Source organism: Stegostoma tigrinum, chromosome 24 (assembly GCF_030684315.1).
Source record: "Stegostoma tigrinum isolate sSteTig4 chromosome 24, sSteTig4.hap1, whole genome shotgun sequence".
NCBI lineage: Eukaryota > Metazoa > Chordata > Chondrichthyes > Orectolobiformes > Stegostomatidae > Stegostoma > Stegostoma tigrinum.
The window spans coordinates 4,158,888-4,176,680 of record NC_081377.1 but is presented as its reverse complement, the minus strand read 5'-3'; positions in this window follow the sequence as shown (position 1 = coordinate 4,176,680).

The window sequence follows — 17,793 nt, the reverse complement described above, 5'->3', positions numbered from 1 at the left end:
CCCACCACACCCGGCACCTTCCCCTGCAACCGCAGGAAGTGCTAAACGTGCCCCCACATCTCCTCCCTCACCCCCAACCCAGACCCCAAGAAGACTTTCCACATCATGCAGATGTACACTTGCACATCTGCCAATGTGGTATACTGCATCTGCTGTACACGGTGTGGCTTCCTCTACATTGGGGAAAGCAGGCAGAGGCTTGGGGACCGCTTTGCAGAACACCTATGCTCAGTTCACACTAAACAACTGCACCTCCCAGTTGCAAAACACTTCAACTCCTCCTCCCATTCCTTAGATGACATGTCCATCCTGGGCCTCCTGCAGTGCCACAACGATGCCACCCAAAGGTTGCAGGAACAGCAACTCATATTCCGCTTGGGAACCCTGCAGCCCAATGGAATCAAATTGGATTTCACAAGCTTCAAAGTCTCCCCTCCCCCCACTGCATCCCAAAACCAGCCCAGCTCATCCCCGCCTCCCTAACCTGTCCTTCCTCTCACCTGTCCCCTCCTCCCACCTCAAGCCGCACCCCCATTTCCTACCTACTAACCTCATCCCACCCCCTTGACCTGTCCGTCCTCCCCAGACTGACCTATCCCCTCTCTACCTCCCCACCTATACTCACCTCTACTGGCTCCATCCCTGCCCCTTTAACTTTTCTGTCTCCTCTCCACCTATCTTCTCCTCTATCCATCTTCATTCTGCCTGCCCCTCTCTCCCTATTTATTTCAGAATCGTCTCCCCATCCCCCTTATCTGATGAAAGGTCTAGGCCCAAAACGTCAGCTTTTGTGCTCCTAAGATGCTGCTTGGCCTGCTGTGTTCATCCAGACCCACACTTTGTTACCCCCATATCATTGCAGGGAGAAATGAATAAGGTCCTGAAGTGATAGGCAAGCACCCAATTAATTGGCAGTTTAAACAGTGTAGCTGGCAGATGTTACTTGAATTTAGTACCCATTGTGAAAAGTCTCAAGAAGGGAGATGAGAATCTGTGAAACATCATGAATAACCAGGGGATGAGCCACAAGCCTGTCCTTCTCTTTGTCATTCAGTGATCAGTTTAGTTTAATTGGAAAAACATTGAAATTACTGAGTGTGGCATACTTCCTTCGGATTAAGGACTATCAACAGCTAAACTGTTGTCAAGGCAAGCTTGAACTGTCGAAGTTGTTGTACCAGAGAGTCAATTACAATGAGATAACTCAGCGTCACTGACCAATCCTAATCAAAGCGGGGTTAGGGGAGGGCCCTGTACATTCTAAGTTTAAACAATATAAATTATGACTTTCTGAAGTTTACTGTGTGTCTTATTGCTCTGAGAAATGAAGCTGTTCTGAAAAACAAAGCTGCCATAAAGGTTACTTGACACCGACCACCGGACTTGGACTCTCATTGGAAAATATGAGATCTAACACAGGGGGAAGTGCATCTTCTGAACTAGTGAAAAGATACATACCTAAGAGTTCTTGCCTTTCTTGCCTCCCTTCAGCTGCTAAGTTCCATCATGCTTTGAAACTTGGTGCAGTGGAGTTCAGTAACATTGATTAAGGGAAGCACCAAACACAGGAATTGGTCAGCCTCTATGCGTTCCTCTGCACAGGGACAAGTGCCCTCGGTGCTATGAGAGGTGATGTCAGATGTCATTAGGTGAGAGAATAAAACAGCATAAATCCAGGACTTTAGCTGCAATGTTGTATGAGCAAGGCCAAGGGTAGAGTAACTGGAAGCCTCTGACAGTGGCTACAGAAATTGGAGTTTGAAGTGGTTAAGGTTTTCTGCTGCTGTGCACCAAATAATACTGTCAGGGTATCATCTGAGTCAGAAATTCCAACGGGAGGAGCATACTATCTCATGAGGAAAAGAGACAGTAATCTGTTTCACATAGTCTTGAGGCATTAGCAATAGGAGCTCCAACAATTGCGGAACTCTCTTACCTGGCTGTTGGTCTCTTGATGAATATGGAGCATAGGCCATTAATGACCTCAATAAATAAGCTTGTTCCCATAAGTTAAGTTTTTCCATTAACGTTTATAAAGATGTGATGCCAGTGAAACAAATACCCCCAGTGTTAGGACCATCATGCAGTACATATCTCAGGGGATTGGATTCCAGATCTTTGATATTTTAACCTAGGCTCCTTTGGCTCCTCTTCCCAGTCATCCCAGCACAGTTTTAAAGGTTAAAATACCACTGTCATTTCTGAAAAGGAGAATATGTTTATGAACTTGATACAAAAATCAGCTGGAAGCATGTCACATTTGATAACACTATCATAATGATTGACCTACCAGACAAATCAAATTCCAGAATGAAATATTACTTGCAAGGTTGTATATTCAATTTTTGCAGCTGTTAATATGATAGTTAGTTATTCAAACATATTCTTACAAGGCTACAGATGTTCGTGAAAACAGAGTAAGTTTATCCCACACAAATAGAAATAAACAAGGCTATAATATTTACACACATAAGCCTGTTTCCAATATTATATTACTGAGACTTATTTCTAGAGAAATATCATTCATATCTCATGTTTTCTAATTTATTTTTCTTGAACTGCTGAGACTAGTTCTCCCCCATAATTCTTTTTCAGATGTGCTGGCAGGAGGCTTTCACAATTTTGATGGCCTTAAAATTTCTTAGATTAAAAAACTTGAAATTTTCAATCCAAAATCCTCTTGCTGAGAAAACCCACACTAAAAGCACACTCCTAACACTTTCAAAAATATTAAATAAAACAGCAAAAGGGTTTGGTGGGGGCGAGCATAGGAAAGAAATAAATACAATGTCTTTCACTGAAATATCTGTATGAGAGAAACTAATGGAGCTAAAGACATCCCTTGGACCTGATGTGTTGTAACCTAGTGAAATAAAGGAAGCAGCTACAGAGGACTGGAAGAAGAATCCTCAGGTTTTGAAAATGTCTCAGAGGATTCAAAAAGGGAGACAAAGTGAAATAACTATAGGTCAGTTAGCGCTACAGCCGCTGGGAAAATGTTAGTGCCTATTATCCTTATGTAGGATTTAATAGCAGAGCATTTAGTAATGCAGATATGATCAAGCAGAGTCAGGCTGCTTCATGAAGCTGAAAACCATACCTGACAGATTTAGTAGAATTCTTTCAGGAGATAACACAAAGGATACCTAATAGATGTGGCATTATCGAAAATCCAAATGGTGTTCAATCAGCTATCACACAAAGTTACTTAGTAAGATAAGGTAATGTTTGGGGTAATTTATAGGCATGGAGAGAAGATTAGTTGATTAATGGAAACCGGAAAGTTAGAATAAAATGGGCATTTTCAGGAATGGAACCCATAATTCACGGCTAGAAGTAAAGTTGCCTTGAAGTCCAATTGAAACTTCTTCAATACACAACTCTCAGACTAATTCCCCCAAACATTTATGATCTATTTGATCTTGTTTTCTACTGTATTCTGTAGCTAATAGCCGCTGTTTAATTCAGTTTGGCTAATTTTCTGCCAGACCCTATTTATTTGGCTGCAGGTGAATTTAGAATATTTAGTTTTGGCCCCATGGTCACTTGGCCACACCACCATATTGAAACATATCGGATTCTTTGAGGGCTTGACAGGACTGATGTGGAAAAATTAGTTTATTCTTGAGGGAAAGTCTAGAACCAGATAGTTTAATCTCAGATGGGTCACCCATTTAAAACAAATGAGTACAAATTTCTTTTGTTAGTGAATCTGTGTAATGTTTTACTGCTAATTTGTTCAGTCAGGGTCATTAATAATAATCCAGTTTGAGATTGACAGATTTTTAATCAGTAACGGAATCAAGAGTTATGGGTAAAGGAGAAAGAACTTTGACTTAAGGATTATCACATCAGCTGCGATCTCATTGACTAGCAGAGCAGACTCAGTTAGCCAAATGGCCTACTGCTGATGCTATGTCACGTGACCTTGCTTCAGTAAAGCTAACAGCTTCCTGAGCTTTGGCATGACTCTCCTGTTAAGAGAAACTATTCTAACATCTGGAATTTAACTTCAGATTTTTCTGAACTAAGAATTTGAGTGTTCTGTTCTGAAGTCAAAATTAAATTAAAACTGCCTTAATGTATTTTCTCTGCCTGTTATAAATATAACGGTGTAAACTGTGGACCCATTAAAACAGCAGGAATTCTCCCCGTTATTCTATTACAACCATATGTTACTATGTTGTTGTTAAAGTTATTTTTTTATTATTAAAAGGATCACTGTTTTAGTAGTGGCTTGCCACAATTACACTTTGAGTTTTGTTTTTGCATATTCCAGGCACAATTAGGGTACTGGCTCTTATAAAGTTGTACAGTTCCCTAATTTGGTTTCTGTTTCACCTTGAACAATGTCCCATTAGACTGAGACTTAGTTCAAGCTCACTGTGCACATTTAGCACTTTTGCAATGTGTAGGATAGTGGGTTCTTGAGTAGGAGGTATGACTTTAATCTGTACAGAGGACAAACTGTTAATCAACTTCACAGCATCATAGCAGTTGGCTAACTTGTTTATCAAAAGGTTTGGCCTGGGTTCCTAATGCACTTTCCAAAAGGGATTTTTGACCTTGATTAGTACCTTAACAGTGCAAACTATTCACTCAGCAAGTCCATTAGATCTCAGATAGTCTGTTCAACTTAGCACACACAGCCCAAAAAACGTCTTCCAAAATATCTTGGTCTATTGTTTGATATGATCTTTTCAGGTTTACAGAATACTGTATTCATCACATCTGCCCTGGACACATTGGAGGTAAGTCTCCAATTGTCTGATGATTGGAAATTTGGAAAAGTTATCATCATGGCTAAGGAGAAGGCCCTGAGATTTTAGATCAAAGCTACGATGAAATCTCATGAGAATGTGGATGTTCTTAGCATTGATTTGGCTGATGTTTCTGGTATGTCTTGCATACCCTCATTAATTTATCAATGTCGTTATTGATCATTGGCTGATACAATCAGTAGCTTGTACCCAGTCATCTCCAAATGTTTGTGGTCAGTTCCTACAATGATTTATTTACTGAAAAAGGTACATATTGAGTCTAGAAATACTGATCACAGCATGTCTCTGAAACTCTATCTTTAAATAATAGGATTGTATTTATGATAGATTTTGAGGAAATTGCAATTGGTTTAATAACTTCCATGATATTTGCTCCGAATATTGAAGAGTTTAATCTATTTTTCTGATTTTCCTCTTACAAGCTATGTACAATCTTTATTCTCACAGTGCGTTTATCTGATTTGGCAATGGGTAGATCTAAAAAAATGGCTCCATCCCACAAATGAAGTGAGCGAGTGCGCATATGATTTTATAGTCATGTGCATTTTACAATGAGGAAAACAATACAATACAACGTAATGCTTTACCACAGTCCCTACAATACAATGTATTTTGAATAGTTTTAAGGATAAGAAAAAAACGTAGAAAGATACTGCTTAAAGAGAGCCTGTTAGTCCTGAGCCAGCTCAACATCAATGAAACCTTTGTCACCATCACTCCTTCAGTGCCTCGCCACTGTCTACACCCAACTCAACCAACTTTGCAGTTGCCCATCTTCAGTCACCATCTTTTGCTGTTGGGTCAATCTCATCTGCCACCATCTGGCTCCTGCCAGCACTATACCCAACAATGTCAGAGTCACATCTCTCACTGCTGGGCCCACTTTGACATCCCAGTGATGTCCTTTTGCCACCGCTTCATCACCACCATTGCCAGACCCAACCAACAATAAAGCCACCAATCTTCAGGTGTCATCTTTCACCGTGAGGCCTACCTCGCCAACGTCACCTCCATCATGTAGCAGCTGCTGATTCTAATGTCAGGTGTCATGCTCACCCAGGAAAATTAAGTGGGAGCACACTCAAGTTCATGCTGGGGTTCTTCACTGCTGATGCTATCTGAGATCAGGACGAGAGGTAGGTAAGGAAAGAAGAAAATGAAAAGAGAAACAAAAGAAAAGTGGTCTGGCCAGTTGAACCCTGAACGAATAAATTCAGGGAGGCATCAATGTCCTTGCAATTCATGCTGGGGGAATTTGGTCATCTTCCTGATGTCTTTGCAAATATTTCTGATGCATAGGGAATTTGTAGCCTTGCTACTCAGTGGAAAGATTTGACAATACAGGCACCAATTTTTCTTCCTTCCTATTCTTTTTTTGGCTGCGGTTCAGGGTTTTCTTACCCCACTTCACATATTTTTACCTTTGCGTGGGATTGGCTCTGGAGGATGGTTCTGTGGCATTTACGCCCCGATCTAAAACTAATGAACCACCATGAACCACCAACCTAATCAATCCACAAATCTTACAGTTACTGATCCAGTCAGTGCAATTTGCAAAGGAATTTTGCCTCTGAGAATTTCAATGTGCATACGGCTTTATGCTGTTCAAATTTTGTCTGAGGCCCTTCCTATTGCAATATATTGATTAGATTAGATTCCCTACAGTGTGGAAACAGGCCCTTTGGCCCAACAAGCCCACACCGCCCTTGAAGCATCCCACCCAGACCCATCCCCCTATAACCCATACACCCCTGAACACGACGGGTAATTTAGTACGGCCAATCCACCTAGCCTGCACATCTTTGGATTGTGGGAGGAAACCGGAGCACCCGGAGGAAACCCACGCAGACACGGGGAGAATGTGCAAACTCCACACAGACAGTCGACCGAGGCTGGAATCGAGCCTGGGTCCCTGGCGCTGTGAGGCTGCAGTGCTAACCACTGAGCCACCGTGCCGCCCCAACTGTCATTGTGCATGAACTGGTAAACTAAATGCATGTTATAATTAGGTGAATATATCTTGTGAGATTGATCAGCAGAGAGTTTTACTGCAAGGATTCATACCTGTTATTACAAGAAAACATAAACTCAATTCCCTCACAGCATGTACTGCAAGCTAGACTGTGTATTTGCTGCTTATCACGTCATTGCTTTGTCATTAGCATGGTCAACCTTAAGGTGATATTACTAATATATTATCCATATCTGAGTTAGTTTGACATAGGCATAGTTAAGTGCTTAGGGGAAACCATTGTCTCAAAGAAAAAAAGCATTGTCTCCCTTCTAAGATAATAAAGTGTGAAGCTTGATGAACACAGCAGGCCAAGCAGCATCTCAGGAGCACAAAAGCTGACGTTTCGGGCCTAGACTCTTCATCAGAGAGGGGGATGGAGCGAGGGTTCTGGAATAAATAGGGAGAGAGGGGGAGGCGGACCGAAGATGGAGAGTAAAGAAGATAGGTGGAGAGGAGAGTATAGGTGGGGAGGTAGGGAGGGGATAGGTCAGTCCAGGGAAGACGGACAGGTCAAGGAGGTGGGATGAGGTTAGTAGGTAGGAAATGGAGGTGCGGCTTGGGGTGGGAGGAAGGAATGGGTGAGAGGAAGAACAGGTTAGGGAGGCAGAGACAGGCTGGGCTGGTTTTGGGATGCAGTGGGTGGAGGGGAAGAGCTGGGCTGGTTGTGTGGTGCAGTGGGGGGAGGGGACGAACTGGGCTGGTTTTGGGATGCAGTGGGTGAAGGGGAGATTTTGAAGCTGGTGAAGTCCACATTGATACCATTGGGCTGCAGGGTTCCCAAGCGGAATATGAGTTGCTGTTCCTGCAACCTTCGGGTGGCATCATTGTGGCACTGCAGGAGGCCCATAATGGACATGTCATCTAAAGAATGGGAGGGGGAGTTGAAATGGTTCGCAACTGGGAGCTGCAGTTGTTTATTGCGAACCGAGTGGAGGTGTTCTGCAAAGCGGTCCCCAAGCCTCCGCTTGGTTTCCCTAATGTAGAGGAAGCCACACTGGGTACAATGGATACAGTATACCACATTGGCAGATGTGCAGGTGAACCTCTGCTTAATATGGAAAGTCATCTTGGGGCCTGGGATAGGGGTGAGGGAGGAGGTGTGGGGGCAAGTGTAGCACTTCCTGCAGTTGCAGGGGTAGGTGCAGGTGTGGTGGGGTTGGAGGGCAGTGTAGAGTGAACAAGGGAGTCACGGAGGGAGTGGTCTTTCTGGAAAGCAGACAAGCGTAGGAATGGAAAAACATCTTGGGTGGTGGGGTCGGATTGTAGATGGCAGAAGTGTCAGAGGATGATGCTTTGTATCCGGAGCTTGTCTCCCTTCTAACTCCATTTTGATTTAGCCCTTCTCCCTACCTCCCTCTTCCTTTGAGGGACTGCACTGCCTTTGAGAGACTTATACCTAAATCAACCAATCAATTGGAAACACGGATGATTTATTTCTGACAGAAAAATAAAGGTGGAAAAAAAACAAGTGATTTGGTGATGGGAATAAAATGTTCAATTGTCTGTATGAGCACTTCTGAATACAAACAAAAGAAAACCCTTGTTGCTCAATACACTGGAAACTCAAATCCAGATGACACAAATGACTGGCATAGCATAAAGGCTTCATTACTATGATCAAGATACTTAGTATCGACAAGCATGGAGCACGGAGTATGGTTGCAGAACAACTAGGCTTTGAGGGAGTGGAACACTTTGTCATACATCTCTCAATTTACTTGTAAATTCCACAAAGCAACGGTACACATTCAAGAGATAGTAGGAACTGCAGATGCTGGAGAATCTGGGATAACAAGGTGTAGAGCTGGAGGAACACAGCAGGCCGAGCAGCATCAGAGGAGCAGGAAAGCTGATGTTTCGGGCCTAGACCCTTAAATGCTCTTATGTGTTGGTTTCTGTCAGAATGGTCTGATGTCTTTGGTAGATTTGCTGCTATCAGTTCTTCTTGCCATCAGTCTAGGCTAATGATACCACAGCCACTGAAAATGTCATCCTTGAACTGATCTGAAATTTCTGGTCTACCTGCAAACAGTGACAGATTTCAGTGAAACAGAAATGTTATACATTCTAGATTACAACGGGTGAGATAACTGCTCCCTGAATACCCTGGGTGAATATGGCCTCATGTAGACACCTTCTCATCTCCTTATCCCTTTCTCTCTGTGAGCAACTTGTCCTTTGTGTAGTCTGTACTTATTCTTCTATCATGCTCCAGGCCAAAGGTATATAAATAAGATTGGAAACAGATCATCTGAACTGAACCCTTGAAATGAGAAATAAATCCTTCATCATGTATAACATCACTCCCTGTTCATTTTAAATATTTGTGCAAAGCTTCCAAGCACTTCTATTAGCTCATCAACAATCAATAAATATAAGTCAGTCACTGATCAGAACGTTGCTGATGACCCTGTTAATTCATGTTCATGAACATTTCCTTCTTGCTGCTGAATGCAGGCTCAATCATTCAAGGTTAAAACAGCGCATAATCTGGAGAATTGAAGTTGAAAATGGCATCCAAGGTGTCAACCCAGTGTTACATATTGACTGCTATCTCCAGCAAACATTGCAGACATCAATCCTAACAACCAATCTAAAACATCATACATTCATGTGTGCTTCACAGACACCATCTTAGACCTGAAACACCACTAATAGCATCAACAATACAGCACTTTGTAACCAATTCTGCAGCAAAATAAATTTATTGTTGAATTGTTCAGGCCTAAGAATGCTCGATGTAAACATGTTACAGAACCTGACAGGACCTTAGAAGGAGCTAATCTCTGACAGCACCAATAGAATGGGGATTGGGAAATTGAAGTACTACAAGAAAAGCAAGCAATAGTTAAAATTCTTCGAGAGAAGGGACTGAATGTCTGAAAATATTCAGGGGCTTCACTACAGGAAAGCCCAGTATTGATGCAGTCAGCAAACAGATCATGAAAACCAAGCATAAGTTAGAATGACCTCAGGTGAGAAATTTAAGATGACATACAGAGCAATCCGGCCTACAGGCTCAGAGATCCCTAACAGCAGCAACATAGGTGGATAAGGTGGTCAAAAAGACATGCTGCATCTTGCCTTCATCGGCTGGGGCATTGAATTTAAAAGTTGGCAAGTTATGTTAGAGCAATGTAAAACTTTAGTTAGGCCACATTTGGAATATAGCATGCAGTTCTGACCACTATCCTATCAGAAGGATATGGATGCTTTGGAGAGCTTGCAGAGAAGGTTCTCCAGGGTGATGTCTGGTCTAGAGGGCTTAGTTGTGAGGAGAAGTTGAATAAACTCGGATTGTTTTCACTGGAAAGACTTCAGCTGAGGGGCAACCTGATAGAGGTCTACAAAATTATGAGAGGCATAGATAAGATGGATAGTCTGAGGGCATTTCCCAGGGTGAAACTGTCACCTACAAAAGGACAGAGGCTTGGTGGGCTGAGGAGCCTGTTCCTGTGCTGTGTTGAATTGTACCGTATTGCATGTGAGTTAGAAATTATCCTAGGTGGGCTGACATGTTGGTATGGGGAAGCACCAAGGCTGGGCAGGTCACCATCAACACAAGATTACATCAGTCAGGCCACTGTATGATTGTTTGTGGAATTATAAAGAAGAGGGGAAGGATTTTTCATGATTGTCAAGGAATACAGATAATTGAAAGACCACCACAAGCAAAGAGATAATATACTTAAACTGCCTTAAGCAGCTCCCTAACTTACCTTAACATCATGCAATAACATTCCCACCACCTACACTATCTAGCAACTTTATCACTTTCCAAGTTCAATGAGGAAAGATTGAGGAAGCAAGGGCTATTTTCATTGGACAAAAGAAGGATGAGAGGTAACTTGAAAGAGGTGTAGATGATGAGAGTCACATATAGAGTGGATAGTCAGAGACATTTTCCCAGGGCAGAAATGACTATTAGGAGGGGGCACAATTTTAAGGTGATTGGAGGAAGGTATATGGGAGATGTCAGAGGTAGTTTCTTTACATAGAGAGTTGTCAGCGCGTGGAATACGCTGCCGGCAGAGGTAGTGAATCAGATACTTTAGAGACTTTATCTTAAATTGCCTCTCTTGTTGAGACCCATCACAATGTATTTATATTTCTAATCACAGGGAAATCCAGGCTCAATTAAGCTGCTGTTTGGCACTCAGTTCTGTGGACTTTCCAGAAATTTTGTGATGTGACGCTAAGCCTGCAGTATCAAAGTGTTAATGTTTGGAGCTACTTGAAAAGCACCTCCACAATGAGGGAACTTAATCAGGTCAGTAAGGCTTTGTGAGGAGCAGATCATACCTCACAAGCCTTATTAAATTCTTTGAGGATGTGACAAAACACATTGACGAAGGTAGAGCAGTGGATGTGGCATATATGGATTTTAGCAAGGCATTAGATAAGGTTTCAGGGAAATTTGGCAGTCTGGATCCAAAACTGGCTGTCCAATAGAAGACAGAGATCGGTAGTAGATGGAAAGTATTCAGCCTGGAGCTCGGTGACCAGTGGTGTTCCACAGAAATCTGTTCTGGGACTTCTGCTCTTTGTGATATTTATAAATGACTTGGATGAGGAAGTGGAAGGATGGGTTAGTAGGTTTGTCGATGACACCAAGGTTGGGGGAGTTGTGGACAGCATGGAGGGCTAGTGTAGGTTGCAACATGACTTTGACAGGATGCAGAGCTGGGCAAAGAAGTGGCAGATGGAATTTAACCCAGATACTTTAGAAGCTTTTAAGTGACTATTGGATAGGCACATGGAGTATAGTAAAACGTAGGGTATGCAGGTAGCTTAATCTTAGTAGAATAGGTTGACACAACATCATGGGCCGAAGGGCCTATACTGTGCTGTACTGTTCTATGTTCTATGTTATAAGTCTTCAGCAAAGTAAGACATGGTTTTGTAAAACTGTATATAGTTTTCCCTTTTTATATATGACTCTAACTGAAGTAAGCCACGGGGTGTTCTCTAAACCCTGGTTTTCTGAGTTTGAGTCTTAGAAATAAATCATCAGCAACACATGGTGAAAGGATACTGTTGTCGAAAACCCAACTTCAATTGATTCTGCTGTGGCTACAAATAATTAATGTCTCACCTGAATGTGACATACAACTCTATTTAAGTACATTGTGTAAGTATTAAGAATTTTCAGCATGCTTGAAGTCTATTGAATTAACCTTCATTAATTGAGTGATTTTATTCCACCAGCACAATATGCTGCCGCTAGAAGATTTAAGTTCTTAAAATGAGATCAAAATTGCATACAGCATTCTAGGTGTGGCCTCATCAAAACAGTATGAAATTGTAGAAAGGCTCTTTTTATTCTTACACTCAATCCCCTTGCAATAAATATCAAAATACCAAATGCTTCAATAATTAGTTGCTGTATCTTGTTGTTATTTTTAAATATTCCTTGTATGAGTACAGCCAAGTAGATGAACATCACCCATTACAAGTTCTATGTCTTCTAAAGCAAAATCTACTTTTCTATTTTTTTTCACCAAAGTGTTTAACTTTACCTTTCTATTTTGCTTTAATATTATACTTCATCTTCCACATTGATGCCCATTCACTTAACCTGTCTCTATCTATGTACAGTCTCTCGACCTTCCTCACAGCTTACCCATTAACTTTGTATCGTCAATAAACCGAGGTGCATTCCTCTCTATTTCTTGACCTAATTCATTAATTTGGATTGCAAACAGCTGAGGCCATAGCATTGGTCAGTGAAGCATGACATTAATCATAAATTGCCATTTTGAAAATGCCCCATTTATCCTCTGCTCCCTGTCTATTAACCATTTCTCTATCTATCCCAACATATCACACCATGAGCCCTTACCTAGCATATTAACTTTTGTCTGGCATTTTCCGTAGTGCTTTTTGGAAATAATTTTTTCACACAGAACATAGAACACAGAACAGTACAGCACAGCGCAGACACTTTGGCCCACGATGCCGTGCCGAGCTTTTACCCTCAACTTGAGGCCTATCTAACCTCCACTCCTACCTTATACTACCATCCTTATGCCTATCTGATAGCCACTTAAATGGCCCTAATGATGCTGACTCCACTACCCTCTCCAGCAATGCATTCCATGCCCCTACCACTCTCTGAACAAAGAACTTACCTTTGACATCTCCCCTATATCTACCTCCACTCACTTTAAAATTATGCCCCCTCATAATAGCTACTCCACCCTTGGAGAAAGAAAAAGTTTCTGACTGCCCACATTATCTATCATTTGTTCTACTGGTTCTCCTTTACAGAACCAGGACTGTTATGGTACAAAATATGTCATTCAGCCCATCATAGCTCTACCAGTTGTCTGAACATTTTAGTTCAGCACCAACCTCCTGTCTTTTCCACGTAATCCTGTAATTGTTTCCATCTAATCATTTTACGTCCTCGAGAATGTCTCAATTGAAATTATATCCACCACACTTTCAGGCATTGCATTCCAAATCCTTACTACTTGCTATGTCATTTTTTTCACATTTTCTCTTTTTTTGCAAAACGTTCTCATTCTCTATCCCCTTATAGGCTGGAACAGTTTCTCCCTATCTACTCTGTGCAGACTCTTCATGATGTTGAAAACTTTTATCCAATCTCCTGTTAGCCCTCTGCAGGAAAAATAGTCCCAATCTGTACTCATACCTGAAGTTTCTCATCCCTGGAACCATTCTTGTAAAACTATTCTACACTCTCTGCAATGCACTCACATCATCCCTGAAGTATGGCATCCAGAACAGTAGACAATATACCAGCTCAGGCCTAACGAACATCCTATATAAGTTCAGAATGCTGAGAGTTGAGAGGAAAACCTGGGGGACATATTGGAGCACTTAGAGCGAGCCCAAAAGTGGAAACTCGGAAGGAAAAGATCATGCATCAAAATGTACCTTTACTAGAACTAAGAGACAGGAGGTAAACACTGTTGTGACTGCAGAAGAACGACATAGGGTAGATGAGACACATGAAAGGTTTCGATTGAAAGGGAATGTAATTCCATTTTCTCCACAAGAAGCATCTAAGCCTATAACTGCTCGAAGAAAGGGTTACAGGTGTTACCAAAACTCTTTTGCTGAAGAAGGGTTTAGTTTTCCCTCCAGGGAGATTATTAAAAGCAAAAATGTTGATAAATGGAACAGATGGAGAGTATATCCCAAGTACATTGTTCAGCGTTCAACTGGAGTGTGTCTTGCTTCTGAATAAGTGGTAGTCAGGTAGTTCCAAGGTTACCAGTGAACAGAGTTGATTTACTCCTGGGAATGATTTAGGAGTAGTGAAAATGTATGTGAAGCTATAAATCATGAAAGTTAGGTTAAGGTTAATAAGACTAAACAGTTCAAAGCAGAGGTTCCAGATATTTTTAATTTGTGTGCAGTGACCAGCGGAAAGATAGACAAAACTCATCACCAGAGGTAACTGTAACATCATGAGCAGAAACTTAAGTGGCTCTTAACAATGAGGCTAGTTCAAAAGATGTGTTTGTCGTATTGTTGATTGAGGCTCAGGAGTAAATTAACACAGACAATTCACACTAAATCTAAGGCATAAGGAGTCGAGTATGTTATTATATTAGAACCAGAGCTCTGTTAATTAAATGGAGATTTTCCTCACAGACCTGCAGACAAAGAATGGACTCTTACTCATCAAATAAAGATTATCACCCAGATATCATAAAGAAATAATGAAATTAGCACATGAAGTTCCTGCGGCACAGCATATCAGAATATGGAAAACAGAAGTGTATTACATTACCAGGACTTCATAAAGGCATAGTTCAGTTCTGTAAACATATCACGCATGTCAAGTGGTAGGAAAACCTCAATGTGTAATCAAACCAGCACACTTGGTATTCAAACTCTTCTTTCTTTACAGCACTATTCAGTTGTGTGTTAATGGACTATGTAGAGCCATGACTGAAAATGAAAGCAGATCACAAGTGTATCCTTAGAATTTCCATAATTCTGTTTAAGGATAATAACAGCTCGGGTAGTAATGGAAAAATTAACTCTTTTTTTTTACTTGTTATAGGTTATTAACTGATATGCGGTCAGATCAGAGTGACTTTTAAATTTGACCTTATTTCTAAGGTTAACCAGGAGATCATTGCAAGTTTGTATGTAAATCAAATAAAGACACTGTATTACCCACAAACACAGGGAGCTGTGGAGAGTTACATCAGACTCTCAAAGACTCTCAGAACAAGATGCACTGTCACAATGTCGATGAATCGATTGTCGGAAAAATCCATTCGGTTCATTAATGCCCTTTACAGAAGGAAGCCATCATCCTTACCTGGTCAGGCCTACACGTTACTCCATAGCCACAGCAATGCGGTTGACACATAACTGCCCTCTGGACAGTTAGGGATGGACAATAAATATTGGCCTAACCAGAGACATCATTATTCCATGAATGAATTTTAAAAAAAAGATGAAATTCGTGAGCGTGGAACACATTTAAAAATAGGTTAAAAATCATGAATATGCAATTTTTGTTCGTGGACTGAAAGTTAAATATGTGATTCATGATTTCATAGATACAGAGGATTTTCTGAATTGTAGGATTTGGTTATGTCACATAAACATACTTAAAAGGTGTCATTGCAGGGAAGAGGATAAGGAGGAACAATCTATTGTGTGGTAAGTGTTGTGGGAAATAACAGATAACAAGATTGAGGGAGAAGGACAGCTACACAGCTCTTAAAACGAATGCCCTACAATGCCACTAGTTTACACAATAATACTGGTACAGTTTGATACTGCTTTATGAATTTTAAAGAAAGGACAATGAGAGGTCTTTGAAAACTGCTAGCTAAGTATAAGATGATGTGCTGTGCTGTACCTGGATCTACTACTCTAGCCAAACATGATGTGAAGTAGGAGAGTCAGGAATGATGGAGCAACATCCTTATCAGTTGAGTCCAGGAAAATAAGTCCAAGTGAAAACAGAGATTCAGTACATATTGGCAAAATACTTAATTGAACCTAATCAAAGAAGCTGGAGTTCACCAGCTGTGTTGGTTTCTAATCCAGAAGGATCTACAAGACTCTTTATAGAAAGGTAACAATGGTCATAATGATAGATTGGTACCTAATTCCATGGCTGGAAGACTGTATTAATAGAATGGGCAGTACCTCTCCTTTCCCATATTAATCTTTTGAAAGAGTACTGGGAAGCACCATTAACATCAAGGGCTAATGGAATATCCACTTCTGTTACACAAAATAGGTTATATCAATGTCGAGTGATGCCATTTGTGTTAAGCAACACTCTAGCTGCATTCTAGGAGCTTATCAATCAAGCCACGGCCGAGGTTCGTAATTGTAAAAATGATTTGTGATTTTGTACTATACAGTAGCACATGGGAAAAGCATGTGAGATAAGTAGAAAAGAAATAGCAATTAAAACAATGATAATTGGTGGGATTAGTAATGAATTTTGCCGAAAATGAATTCAGAAAAGCAAGTGCAAAATAAGTAGGACATATTGTAGGACAGGGTCAAGTGTTGCCAAGGAAAAGTGAAGCCTTCACTACAATTTCCTATTCCTAAAACTAATGAGAAATCGTAAGATTTTTAGGAATGCATGGGTTTTTATAGAAATTAAACATAATTTTAGAACAATAGCAATACGTTTTAATCAAGTTGTTAAAGGAACAAGCAAAAGTGACATGTTCAACAGAATACCAAATAACCCAAAGAACTGCAGATGCCGTAATTCAAAAACAAGAACAGAAATTGCTGGAAAAGCTTAGCAGGTCTGGCAGTATCTACAGAGAGAAATCAGAGTTAACATTTCAGGTCTGGTGGCCCAAGGAGGAAGGATCCCTGGACCCAAAACGTTACCTCTGAATTCTCTTCACAGATGCTGCCAGATCTAGTGAGCTTTTCCAGCAATTTTTGAAAAGCTGAAATCAACCCTACTACATAAACCAGTACTGGTCATCTCTGAAGCTTCCAAACTTTTTTCAAAATGCCAATTCATGCTGGTTACTTTGAGGTTGGTACAATCTTGTTGCATGGTGGTAAATTGGAAATAGAGAAATCAGTAGTGCAGTTCTCTGAAAAACTAAACCAGTATCAGAAAAAAATACTAAAACTTAGAAACAGACTTTAGGACTGTTTTCGCTTCTTCATTATAAAAAAAGCATTGATTTACACTAATCATAATTCACAAGCCATTCATTGAACAGAATATGAGACTATTCAAATTGTGACCTTGGTTGCAACCATTTACTGTATAGTTAGTCTCATTACTGTAAAGGTAATATAATTGCAGATGCATTGCCCAAGTGTAAAATGCTGAAGTAAGTCAAATGTTTAAGAAATGCGAATGTATTACATGGTAGCATAAAGAGGAGGAAGCATTAATAGATATGTATTGTGCATTGTGGTTTGTTTATCATATATTTTGTCATTAAGCACATTATTAAAATAGTATTTCACATTTGATAAATTGGAAGCTATGTGAAGACTGTTTATTTTTGATTAGAGACTGAAATTGAAAAACAACTGCTTTAAAAACCAAGGATTGATTCTTTGTGCTTCTTGAAAGCAAGTCACCTGGCACTCATTATATGCACTGTTCACACAGCTGTTGGTTCAAGCAGTACAGACAGTTTGCAGACAAACTGATTCTAAGTGAGTTAGTGTTATCAATGGTGATGTCTTTTTGTCTGCCAAAAACTATGTGATTAGTTCCCAGCTTTCTAAAAAAACTTGGGGATTTGAACAAGATGAGAAGCTATCAGATCTCCAGAATCTTAGAAGCTGTTTCTGTTCTCTGCAGTAAAAACCATTTTAAGCCTAAAGGAAACCAATTTATTTTTCCTTTAGCAGTTGTGATAAACTCGTGCTTTTAAGAAATTTAGTCAGATATCTTTATAAGTGTGACTGAGTCAGCCTGTAACTCCTGTAAAATAGTAAAAGCATCTGAAGAAAGAAAATTGAGAAGCAGTATTTTGATCAGTACGAGAATCATCTCAA